The sequence below is a fragment of the Schistocerca serialis genome, chromosome 1, assembly GCF_023864345.2.
Source record: "Schistocerca serialis cubense isolate TAMUIC-IGC-003099 chromosome 1, iqSchSeri2.2, whole genome shotgun sequence".
Lineage (NCBI taxonomy): Eukaryota > Metazoa > Arthropoda > Insecta > Orthoptera > Acrididae > Schistocerca > Schistocerca serialis.
In genome coordinates this window covers 864,464,104-864,476,105 of record NC_064638.1, presented here as the reverse complement: position 1 = coordinate 864,476,105, position 12,002 = coordinate 864,464,104, and the positions used below count along the sequence as shown (strand labels likewise).

At 43.1% G+C, this 12,002-nt stretch overlaps 1 protein-coding gene across 1 annotated transcript in view; it reads right to left on the bottom strand.

Moving 5' to 3' along the window:
* LOC126440939 (follistatin-related protein 5-like) overlaps positions 1–12,002 on the bottom strand; it is a 133,925-nt gene that overhangs the window by 16,427 nt on the left and 105,496 nt on the right. The gene's annotated exons all lie outside the window — the stretch shown is intronic.

Here is a 12,002-nt window from a genome sequence, read left to right as displayed (position 1 = left end):
CCACCTCCTTTGTTGATGGACTACATTTTCCAAGGACTCTCCCAATGAATCTCAACCTGGCACCCGCCTTATCAACAATTAATTTTAATGATCATTCCACTTCAAATCGTTCCGTACGCATACTCCCAGATATTTTACAGAAGTAACTGCTACCAGTGTTTGTTCCGCTATCATATAATCATACGATAAAGGATCCGTCTTTCTATGTATTCGCAATACATTACATTTGTCTATGTTAAGGGTCAGTTATCACTCCCTGCGCCAAGTGCCTATCAGCTGCAGATCTTCCTGCATTCCAACTACGGAACTATAACGCTAACGTCGATTTGCAGTAGGACTCTGAAACATAAACTATACTCGGCCGTTATGAATTACCTATAAGAAAAGCATTTATTGACAAGTGGACAACACATATTCGGAAAATATCGTCCTTGTGAAACACAACTAGCTCTTTATTCTCACGAAGTAACGAGTTCTATCGACAGGGGATGTCAAATTAATTCTACATTTCTGGATCTCCAGAAGGCTTTTGGCACCGTTCTTCACAAGCAACTTATAAATAAATTGCGTGTCTGTGGAGTATCGTGTCAATTGTGCGAGTGGATTCCTGACTTACTGTCAGAAATGTCACAGTTCGCAGTAACTGAAGGAAAATCATGAAGTAAAATAGAAGTAATATCTGGCGTTCCCCAAGAAAGTCTTATTGCTCCTCTGCTGTTCATGATCTACATAAACGTATTATGAGACAATCTGAACAGCCCTCTGATTGTTTGCAGCTGATGCTGTCATTTACCGTCTTACAAAGTCATCAGATGATCAGAACAAATAGCAAAATGACTTAGACAAAATATATGTATGGTGCGAAAAATGGACTTGACAGTAACCAAAAGCAAGAACTCATCCACATGAGTAATAAAATAAATGCACTAGATTTCGGTTGCACGATAAATCACACATATCTAAAGGCTCTGATTTCAACTAAATACCTATGGATTGCAATTACAAATAACTTTAACTGAGGCGATCACATACATAATGTTTTGGGGAAAGCAAACCAGTAAATAATGGTAGTACACTTGGAAAACGCAACAGTTCGGCTATAGAGACTCACAACGCTATGTTTGTCCGGCCTTTCCTGAAGCATTGGAACTTGGTATGGGACCCACATCAGAGAGGGTGGACGGAAAACATCAAAAAAGTCCAAGGAAGGACGGCTCGTTTTGTATTATAGCGAAATAGAGGCGACGGTGCTACGGATATTATATGTGAGGTGGCAGTCTTTAAAACTTAGCCGTTTTTCGTTGCGACAGGAACTTCTCATGAGATTTCAATCACAAACATTCTCCTCAGAGTCTGAGAATATTTTGTTGCCGTCCCACTACATGTTGTTGTTGTTGTTGTTGTGTGGTCTTCAGTCCTGAGACTGGTTTGATGTAGCTCTCCCTGCTACTCTATCCTGTGCAAGCTCCTTCATCTCCCAGTACCTACTGCAACCTACATACTTCTGAATCTGCTTAGTGTATTGATCTCTTGATCTCCCTCTACGATTTTTACCCTCCACCCTGCCCTCTAGTACTAAATTGGTGATCCCTTGATGCCTCAGAACATGTCCTACCAACCGTTCCCTTCTTCTAGTCAACTTGTGCCACAAACTCCTCCCCAATTCTATTCAATACCTCCTCATTAGTTATGTGATCTACCCATCTAATTTTCAGCATTCTTCTGTAGCACCACATTTCGAAACCTTCTATTCTCTTCTTGTCTAAACTATTTATCGTCCATGTTTCACTTCCATGCATGGCTACACTCCATACAAATACTTTCAGAAACGACTTCCTAACACTTAACTCAATACTCGATGTTAACAAATTTCTCTTCATCAGAAACGCTTTCCTTGCCATTGACAGTCTACATTTTATATACTCTCTACTTCGACCATCATCAGTTATTTTGCTCCACAAAAAGCAAAACTTCTTCACTACTTTAAGTGTCTCATTTCCTAATCTAATTCCCTCAGCTTCACCCGCCTTAATTCGACTGCTTTCGATTATCCTCGTTTTGCTTTTGTTGATATTCATCTTATACCATCCTTTCAAGACACTGTCCATTCCGTTCAACTGCTCTTCCAAGTCCTTTGCTGTCTCTGATAGAATCACAATGTCATCGGCGTACCTCAAAGTTTTTATTTCTTCTCCATGGATTTTAACACCTTCTCTGAACTTTTCTTTTGTTTCCTTTACTGATTGCTCAATATACAGATTGAATAGCATCGGGCAGAGGCTACAACCCTGTCTCACTCTCTTCCCAACCACTGCTTCCCTCTCATGCCCCTCGACTCTTATAACTGCCATTTTCTTTCTGTACAAATTGTAAATAGCCTTCCGCTCCCTGTATTTTACCCCTGCCACCTTCAGAATTTGAAAGAGAGTATTCCAGTCAACATTGTCAAAAGCTTTCTCTAAGTCTACAAATGCTAGAAACGTAGGTTTGCCTTTCCTTAATCTTTCTTCTAACATAAGTCGTAGGGTCAGTATTGCTTCACGTGTTCCAACATTTCTACGGAATCCAAACTGATCTTCCCCGAGGTCGGCTTCTACCAGTTTTTCCATTCGTCTGTAATAAATTATCAGTGGATCATTCACACACTAAAATACTTTCATTATCATCTTTCCCACAGAAATTTGTACTCTAAACATTCATACTTCATGTGAAGGTACGAAACTGTGCCGCTTAGTCTGTGATTCGATGTAATGCACCGACGTCTTCATCAAAGGATTTTATTCCACCGATAAAGTCGTCTCCTTCCTCTTAAAAACGCGTCAAATATGACTTGAAAATCTGTCCCCGTTTGCGCTTGTCTGTCATTTGATGTGGTATACAGTGAGCACGGGCACTGCAACGATTTACAGCACTGTGGACCACTGCAAACGCTGAACCTCGGGTAGTGTTCAACTTGCACAAGACCATCAGTTTTGGGACGAAGATCACCACGAATCATTCGCTCAGTTTTCTCACTGGTACTGCTAGCTTTCGAAGTGGATGGCCCACCTGAACGTTCGCCGTCAAAGACAGATACTCGTCCACTTTTGAAACAATTTTTGCATTAGAAAATTTTTCATTCAATAAGGACATGCAGCTACATTTGCGAATATTAAACGCAGAATTAGACCCTTAACAACGTTCTATAGAATCACTACGAAAGAGCTACTGAGTGGAACAGCACTGCTAGCGCACAAGTACAACATTGACCTTACGGTCTGTAGACGTTGAGCCAGCTCTGTCACCTTATGAACTAGAAAAAACTGCCATTGCTTACTGATTTTCCCTCGTAATTAAAGGTATTTTAACACTTCAGCTCTAGCCCTTCTGCATGTTGTCCGCCTGATTTACATGGATACCGGTACATCTTCTCGATCAAGAGTGCATTTCGTACGATACACCGTCCCTGTAGGAGTGAAACTAAACACACCGGATGACGATGAGGGGAACCTGCAGTAAATCAATGCGAGCGCTAATGGAAACCATGTGTTGTGACGGCAGGACGTCACAGGTGGACAGGGCGCAACGTGCGGGATGCGGCGAGGGCGGTGATCATGCATTAGGAAAGTAAATAACGCCCGACAGAAATGATTTACGGCTGGTCCAGTCGCGATAATTGAAAAATGATGTTTGTGGCAATGAAACGGCAACGAGCTTCGAAAATACCAGATGAGTGGGTGGAATCGCAGAAATTCTGCGGGGATAGGGACAGCTCCACGTTGGCGTAAATCTTTCAGTAAAGTCACAATACCACGGAAGCTTGCTTTAACTGGACTGTAAATCAATTATCTGTTTCTGGTTTCCTATGTACGAGACAATTCCTCAGAGTAACAATGCTGAAGCGGTGTTAAGCTACTGCAAGAAAAAAGAATTTGCATAATATGAAAACACTACCGTCGACGTCGTTGCGGTAGGGTAGTTAAAATGGCAATTTCAATCACGGAATTCTCGATACATACTAACAAGTGTTGAATTCTATGGCAAGCTAGAGAAATTTGGAAACAAAGGGAAAGGCAGGATGATCAGGGTTTAGCGTACCATCGACGAGTGTGTCATTAGAGACGAAGAACTAGCTCAGATAGGGGAAGTAAAGCGGCAGCCTCCTACAGGATGGACACGACTTAAACCTCTGTGGGAGCGAATCTGCAGCCCAGATGGAACTTTTCTTATTATTTAAAGACCGTAACCTGCTTCTAGACTCCTGACTAAGTTTGTCTGTTTGCCAAGTCTACTGAAATCTACCTGATAGGAAGGAAGGCTTTCTTACTTAGGGGTCACAGCCTAGATGTCATCCAGAGCACTTACTTGTCGACGCATGGCGGGGAGCTGAGCTACTTGCCAACTATTTGAAAATTCATTTGCCCTACTGCAGACAACTCAATCGTTCAGGCTATATCTGCGATTTTGCGTAACTCGGTGTTGGACTATTTCATAGCTCTATTCTCGACCTCCTCGTCCAGTGATTATCATACAACTACCTAAAGAATCATCGTATGAGACTCTGCAATTAGTACAGTAAAACATCAATTTATGGGCGATCCCTTGCAGATCCATTGTCTACGCCACATAAGACCGTTTTGCTTAGCTTATTGTATGAGTAAACTGCAATCTCACAGTCACGATATCTGTCGATCGCAGAAATGCTCTCTCAGCAAGTTACACAATCAGTTACATTCCAATACTTCGAGAACCGGGGGCTGAGACAGTTTGTGCACAACCTTGCACAAACTACTCCGTGATATGATATGTTTATTACCTTGTAATACAGCACAAATCTACGCATGTAGTTCCCTCCGTCTCTACAGCTTCGTCAGCGAACGGTTGAAGTGGGGGCAAAGATTACCCGGCAGATGATCTTCCTGCCGGCGGCATGCTCCCGTTTCATGGTTCAAATGGCTCTGAGTACAATGGGACTTAACATCTGAGGTCATCAGTCCCCTAGAACTTAGAACTACTTAAACCTAACTAACCTAAGGACATCACTCACATCCATGCCAGAGGCAGGATTCAAACCTGCGACCGTAGCGGTCGTGCGGTTCCAGACTGAAGCGCCTAGAACCGCTCGACCACACCGGCCGGCCTCCCGTTTCATATCACCTCGAATCCTGCTTGGGCAGCTGCTGCACCTGCTCTTGCTATTGTAGTTGTTGCAGACACATCTGTTCCTTTGCTGTCATTGCCGCCGCGTCTGTTCATGGTGTTGTTCCTGCAGCGTTATTTGATGGAGGCAAAGCTACGGACGTTTTTGATTGATCATTACTTGCTTATTCGCACGCGAGAGTATGCCTTGGCGCCTTTTAACGACGCATTACCCTGGTGTGGGACTGCCACTCATCGGTTTTGAGGAAACAGCGAGTGGCTGAAAGGCCCAAGAACTCAACAGCAAAAATTACACATAAATACGAAAGGACAAAATAAAAGAAAACATGAATGTAAATAATCCTTAATAGTATACAAAACAAAGCTACAGAAGCAAACCGAGAGAAAAGACAAGAGCAAGTGAGTAGCGGTGCGAAAGTAGTGTCGGTGATCGGAAAGCTTCGAAAACATCAGCACACACTTTCGTCCTAGCTTACGCCGCCAGAACGCCTATCCAGCAGACATGAAGTCCCCGCCTCTCGCCGATACTGATGTTTGAGTCCGGCAAGGGCACAAAACTTTTCGTATAAAATGGTTTACAGTTTCTATGCATTAAAAGTGTTATGAGAATTACAACCATAGCGTTCTAACATTTTTTAGTCATCCTGTTTCAGTATTGTATTGATAATGAAGGAAAAAAACTAGATAATCTCAAAATGCTGGCGGAGACAAAGTGAACAGTGTTAAACCCTCTTGGGAACATTCGCAAATCGCACGAGAACGTTAGGATAACAAATGCTCTTTGAGAAACACAGCAGTTCGTTTGTTTCAAATCATCACGTTTTCCACTGTTATATGTGTGGGGTAAGTACTAAGAAACTAGAATGACGTGGAACCATTCCCAGTTTAGATAGACTTCAGAAACAAACACAATATATCGCTTTCATTGAATTAAGCTGAATGTTGCTCTTACCCCGTACTATACTATTTTTATCTGCTCTTTATATTAAGTCTCCTATTTTTAATTAAAACCTTTCAGTCGGTTACAATTCACAATACGCAGTTTACTCCACAAATACAACAAACAACAATTTTCCATATGTGGGAAACCCACGACCACTAACACAACCGTGTACGAAGACTCAGACCTACTTACACACACAAACAAACCTGAAGATGCTACACACATTCAATAAAACTCCAGCCAGTGAGGACAACTACAAAAATGAGCTACAGAATGTCAAACAAGCACCTGTAGAGACAAATATGATAGACAAAATGAACCACAACAAGAATTAAAAAGACATCCAATCCAACACACAGCTCGACAACAACTTACAAACAAAAGCGCACAGTACTTAAATACACATAACACAAACCGAGACAACAGGTCTGAACAAGGATCAACCATAACAACAAACAAATGGCAGACACTCGCCCACAACAACAAAGCATCTCGCATGGTTGGAAACAAGAAAGCAACAAGAACTGAAAACAGAACAATCTGGAATCTGTTAGCTCACATCTCAAGAGTGCAACTCAATTCACATTTGGAAAGACGGGTAGAAAGTTTAGCGTTGGAAGCAGTGAACATAGAAGGGTGCTTCAGAGTCACAGCAATCATTCTCCGTTTGCAGAGTCGATATGGATATCAGCCACTGACCAACAGATATAAACACCAATGCGATATTCTTGAATGGAACAAAAGCCCTCCACATAAACTTATAATATAAGAAAATTACCATGTACAAGAAATCATAGTAGAATGAAAACAGATAATGAATCTCTGCAATGGTACCCTGTTCTCCGCTCTAAAAGAACGATCAAAGACCCAAGCACGTGACACACAAACACACACACACACACACACACACACACACACACAAACAGACAGACACACAAACGCCTGCTGTGATTACAATATATGAAATTACTGGTAAAAGACATAAAGCAAGACAACAGAGGTGATTATCGGATAAACAGTGACACAGTGCATATTAGAAAGCACAGTTTACATACCACAAAGAAGCATAAAAGAGCATAAGTACATTCAGTTTATATACAGAGCCCCATCCCAACTCACCGATATACAAACCCACTCACAATCAATAAATCTCGTATTTTCAACACAGCGGAAGCAGTTCTCCAAACGTGCACATTAATTGTCAAAAATTCGACTCCGAGTAGCAAACTGGAGGAAAATAAGATTGTAACAATGTGATTTCGCGTATGTTAGTAGCCAGAAATGAAACATGATTAGAGTAGCAAATTGATTGTATCGTTATCACGTCTTCAGCAAGTGATTTTAGAGAAATATGGAATTTGAAGCTAGCGCTCAGCACTCCGTCTTCAGGCCACAAGTGGGCCATTGGTACCATCCGACCGCCGTGTCATCCTCAGCTGAAAATGCAGATAGGAGGGGCGTGTGGTCAGCATATCGCTCTCCCGGTCTTTATGTAGGTTTTCCGTGGCCGGAGCCGCCACTATTCGGTCGAGTAGCTCCTCAATTGGCATCACGAGGCTGAGTGCTCCCCGAAAAATGGCAACAGCGCATGGCGGCCCGGATGGTCACCCATGCAAGCGCCGGCCACACCCGACAGCGCTTAATTTCGGTGATCTGACGGGGACCGGTGTGTTCACTGCGGTAAGGCCAATGCCTAATTTGAAGCTAATGATCTGAACATCTCTTCTCCCTAACGTGAGTCTATAAATTAACATTTTTATCCCTAATATGAACATGAAATACCGTCCAGAAATATTTTTGTATGACATGTGCCATGATCAGTCAATGACAGATGTACAGTAGACAGCTCAGAAGAATTTCTGCGCGGGGTGAGACAAGGTGTGGGAAAGGAATTCTTTTTTTGCATTCCTACAGTCGAGTCGGTGTAAGATGAACCCTGATTGGTGGCGCTGTTGCCACTTTCAGCTGCAAAACGCAACCGGCAGCAGGCGAAAACAATAGCCGTCTATAAAGCTCCGGGGACACTGAAGCGTTGCGATAGAGACGATTACAGAATCCCGTTCCGTCACTGTTGGAGGTAAGTGTGCGAAGCAGCCCCGCTTAGCCCACTGCAACTGTCTGGGATCTCCATACATCGACTCGACTGTGGCAGTCTTCACTGCCAGCCTTGCTGTGTTTCGTTGATTGTCTTGTATGGTTCTGAGAGTACCCATCTGTTGGTATCTGACTGAGATTACTGCATTACCCAAGGCGCCAATTGCGGCTGTTTGGCATTCTGAAACGACTGAATGAAATTCGCTCATCAGGTTTCTATAGCTCAACGATTCCTCTGAATGAGTCAACCCTCAGAAATCGATGTGCGCTGGATCAAATGGCACCAAATCCTGGTAAAAAGTGCTGATATTCTTATCGTATTTCAATGATCATGCTGTAATGGAAAAAAAACACGGAAATTCGATGAGCCTGGAAGAAAACAAAGGAGCAATTGTGCCAGGGTTTTCCCACGAACGGATAGTTTACCTTCACAGTGACTGCTGTGGTAAGGATGACCTCATTGTCCGGCGTTAAAAACAGAGGCTCATCCGCTGTCGAGACGGCTGCACAACTGTTCCTCTGCTGTGCTAGCCAGACTTCTGGTAGCATTGGAAGTCACGAGTGGCTCCTTTGGCGTATTTCGTGCTTTTCTTTACAACCACTCTCTGCAATGATCGACGGTCGCCCCCCGACACCAGATGGGGTCTGCCTGGTCTTGTTTTAGCTATGGTTATTACTTCGCGTTTCTTCTTCACAATCATTTCACGACAGTCGACCGAGGCAGTTTTAGAAGAGTTGGAAAGTACCTTGTAGGGTTTGTTACTCATCTGACATCCAATCACTAACCCATGTTCGATGGCACTATCTCTCCTGAGTAACCCGTTCTGCTTTTTGCTGCTCCCTCTACTGATAGCACAGCACTCCCCGCGGGTCCCCTTCTCTTGACACGTATTGTAAGTAGGTTGTTTAGGTTTTTATGTTGCTAACGCCACGTAGCGCTCTATATGAAAATCACTGACTGTGCTGTGTGAAGGCTGTGGTTGGTTTGCATTGTTGGAGTATATGCTATTGTAGTGTTGGGCAGTTGGCTGTTAACAGCGCGTAGCGTTGCGCAGTTGGAGGTGAGCCGCCAGCAGTGGTGGATGTGAGGAGAGAGACTGCGGAATTTTGAGAGTGGATGATCTGGACGTGTGTCCATCAGAGACAGTAAATTTCTAAGATTGGATGCCATGAACTGCTATATATATTATGACTTTTGAATACTGTTAAGGTAAATACGTTGTCTGTTCTCTATCAAAATCTTTCATTTGCTAACTATGCCTATCAGTAGTTAGTGCCTTCAGTAGTTTGAATCTTTTATTTAGCTGGCAGTAGTGGCGCTCGCTGTATTGCAGTAGTTCGAGTAACGAAGATTTTTGTGAGGAAAGTGATTTGTGAAACGTATAGGTTAATGTTAGTCAGAACCATCGTCTTGTAGGGACTATTGAAAGTCAGATTGCGTTGCGCTAAAAATATTGGCTGTTAGTTTAGTGTTGATCAGAATAGGTAAAGAGCGAAATGTCTGAGTACGTTCAGTTCTGGTCAGCTGTTTGAAAATCAAATAATGTAAGAGGTTTATCAGCACAGTAATTCAAAAATTTTTCTAAGGGGACGTTTCAGTATTGATCAACTCAGCATTACACAGAATCTCCGGATACTTTCGATCACAAAACGTGTACGCAAACGTTATATTCTCACTGTAAGGAAGAAACGGATGAGAAACCTTACCGCTGATGATGTTTTGATTGACTGAAGCGAAATATGTATCGTAAAGGAAAAGAGTACTTCAGTAGTGCACACACAGTTTGAAATTAATAAACTATATATACTCATACCACACATGCTGTAGCCGCACAAATGGGAAGTCTAACATTATTCTGGTAGTATTAGTACAATGCTGAAAGGTTGGCCCATTTAATACATTTACATCGTTCGAACTTTGAAATGTTGACATAGTTGCATCCGTGAAAACGTTACTGTGTCGTCCGAACAAGACACAAGAACGCAGCTAGCTCTTTATTTGCACGAAGTAATGGCCGCTATCGACAGGGGATCTCAAGTTGATTCCGTATTTCTAGATTTCCGGAGAGCTTTTAACACCGTTCATCACAAGCGACTTCTAATCAAGCTGCGGGCCTATTGGCTATCGTCTCAGTTGTGCGACTGGATTCGTGATTTCCTGTCAGGAAGGTCGCAGTTCGTAGTAATAGAGGGCAAATCATCGAGTAAAACTGAAGTGATATCAGGTGTTCCCCAGGGAAGCGTCCTGGGACCTCTGCTGTTCCTGATCTATGTAAATGACCTGGGCGACAATCTGAGCAGTTCTCTTAGGTTGTTCGCAGATGATGCCGTAATTTACCGTCTAGTAAGGTCATCCGAAGACCAGTATCAGTTGCAAAGCGATTTAGAAAAGATTGCTGTATGGTGTGGCAGGTGGCAGTTGACGCTAAATAACGAAAAGTGTGAGGTGATCCACATGAGTTCAAAAAAAAAAAAATCCGTTGGAATTCGATTACTCGAACTGACAGCCTTGAGAATTGTTCTATTTATCAACTAAGTACCTGGGTGTTAAAATTACGAACAACTTCCGTTGGAAAGACCACATAGATAATATTGTGGGGAAGGCGAGCCAAAGGTTGCGTTTCATTGGCAGGACACTTAGAAGGTGCAACAAGTCCACTAAAGAGACAGCTTACACTACACTCGTTCGTCCTCTGTTAGAATATTGCTGCGCGGTGTGGGATCCTTACCAGGTGGGATTGACGGAGGACATCGAAAGAGTGCAAAAAAGGGCAGCTCGTTTTGTATGATCAAGTAATAGGGGAGAGAGTGTGGCAGATATGATACGCGAGTTGGGATGGAAGTCATTAAAGCAAAGACGTTTTTCGTCGCGGCGAGATCTATTTACGAAATTTCAATCACCAGCTTTCTCTTACGAATGCGAAAATATTTTGTTGAGCCCAGCCTACATAGGTAGGAATGATCATCAAAATAAAATAAGAGAAATCAGAGCTCGAACAGAAAGGTGTAGGTGTTCGTTTTTCCCGCGCGCTGTTCGGGAGTGGAATGGTAGAGAGATAGTGTGATTGTGGTTTGATGAACCCTCTGGCAAGTACTTAAATGTGAATTGCAGAGTAATGATGTAGATGTAGATGTAGACACAGCCACGTAAAAAGCGACACAGGCGCAAATATGCGAGCTGGTGCCGGTGCCGTAGAGACTCGCCACTTGCGCGAGTTTCACCAACGCCACGGGAGGCGCTGAGGATGAAGGTATCGCCTTAACCTCGTTCAACTGCCGGCCGAGTACAATCCGCCAACGAGTGGACGACAACGGACAGAAGCCTACTCGAAAGATAGAAGAGCAGCTCTCGCCCACTTGGTTGTAGATCATCGTCCAGGACTGACTTACACAGTGAGGGTCGTTTGGTGAACTCTTGAAAATGGTTCAAATGGCTTTGAGCACTATGGGACTTAACATCTATGGTCATCAGTCCCCTAGAACTTAGAACTACTTAAACCTAACTAACCTAAGGACAGCACACAACACCCAGTCATCACGAGGCAGAGAAAATCCATGATCCCGCCGGGAATCTAACCCGGGAACCCGGGCGTGGGAAGCGAGAACGCTACCGCACGACCACGAGCTGCGGACATTGACTCTTAGAAGTGAACAGACAGTTATCGTAAATGGCATTTGCTATTTACTGTGAAGTCTAGCTACTATTATTTGCACTTCACGATTGAGAGCTTTATTGTGTTCTATTGCATGCAGTGTTGCAGACTTCATATTTCAACTATTCACAAAGATAAGTAAACCATTTAACTGATTTGTGTGACTTCGTTAC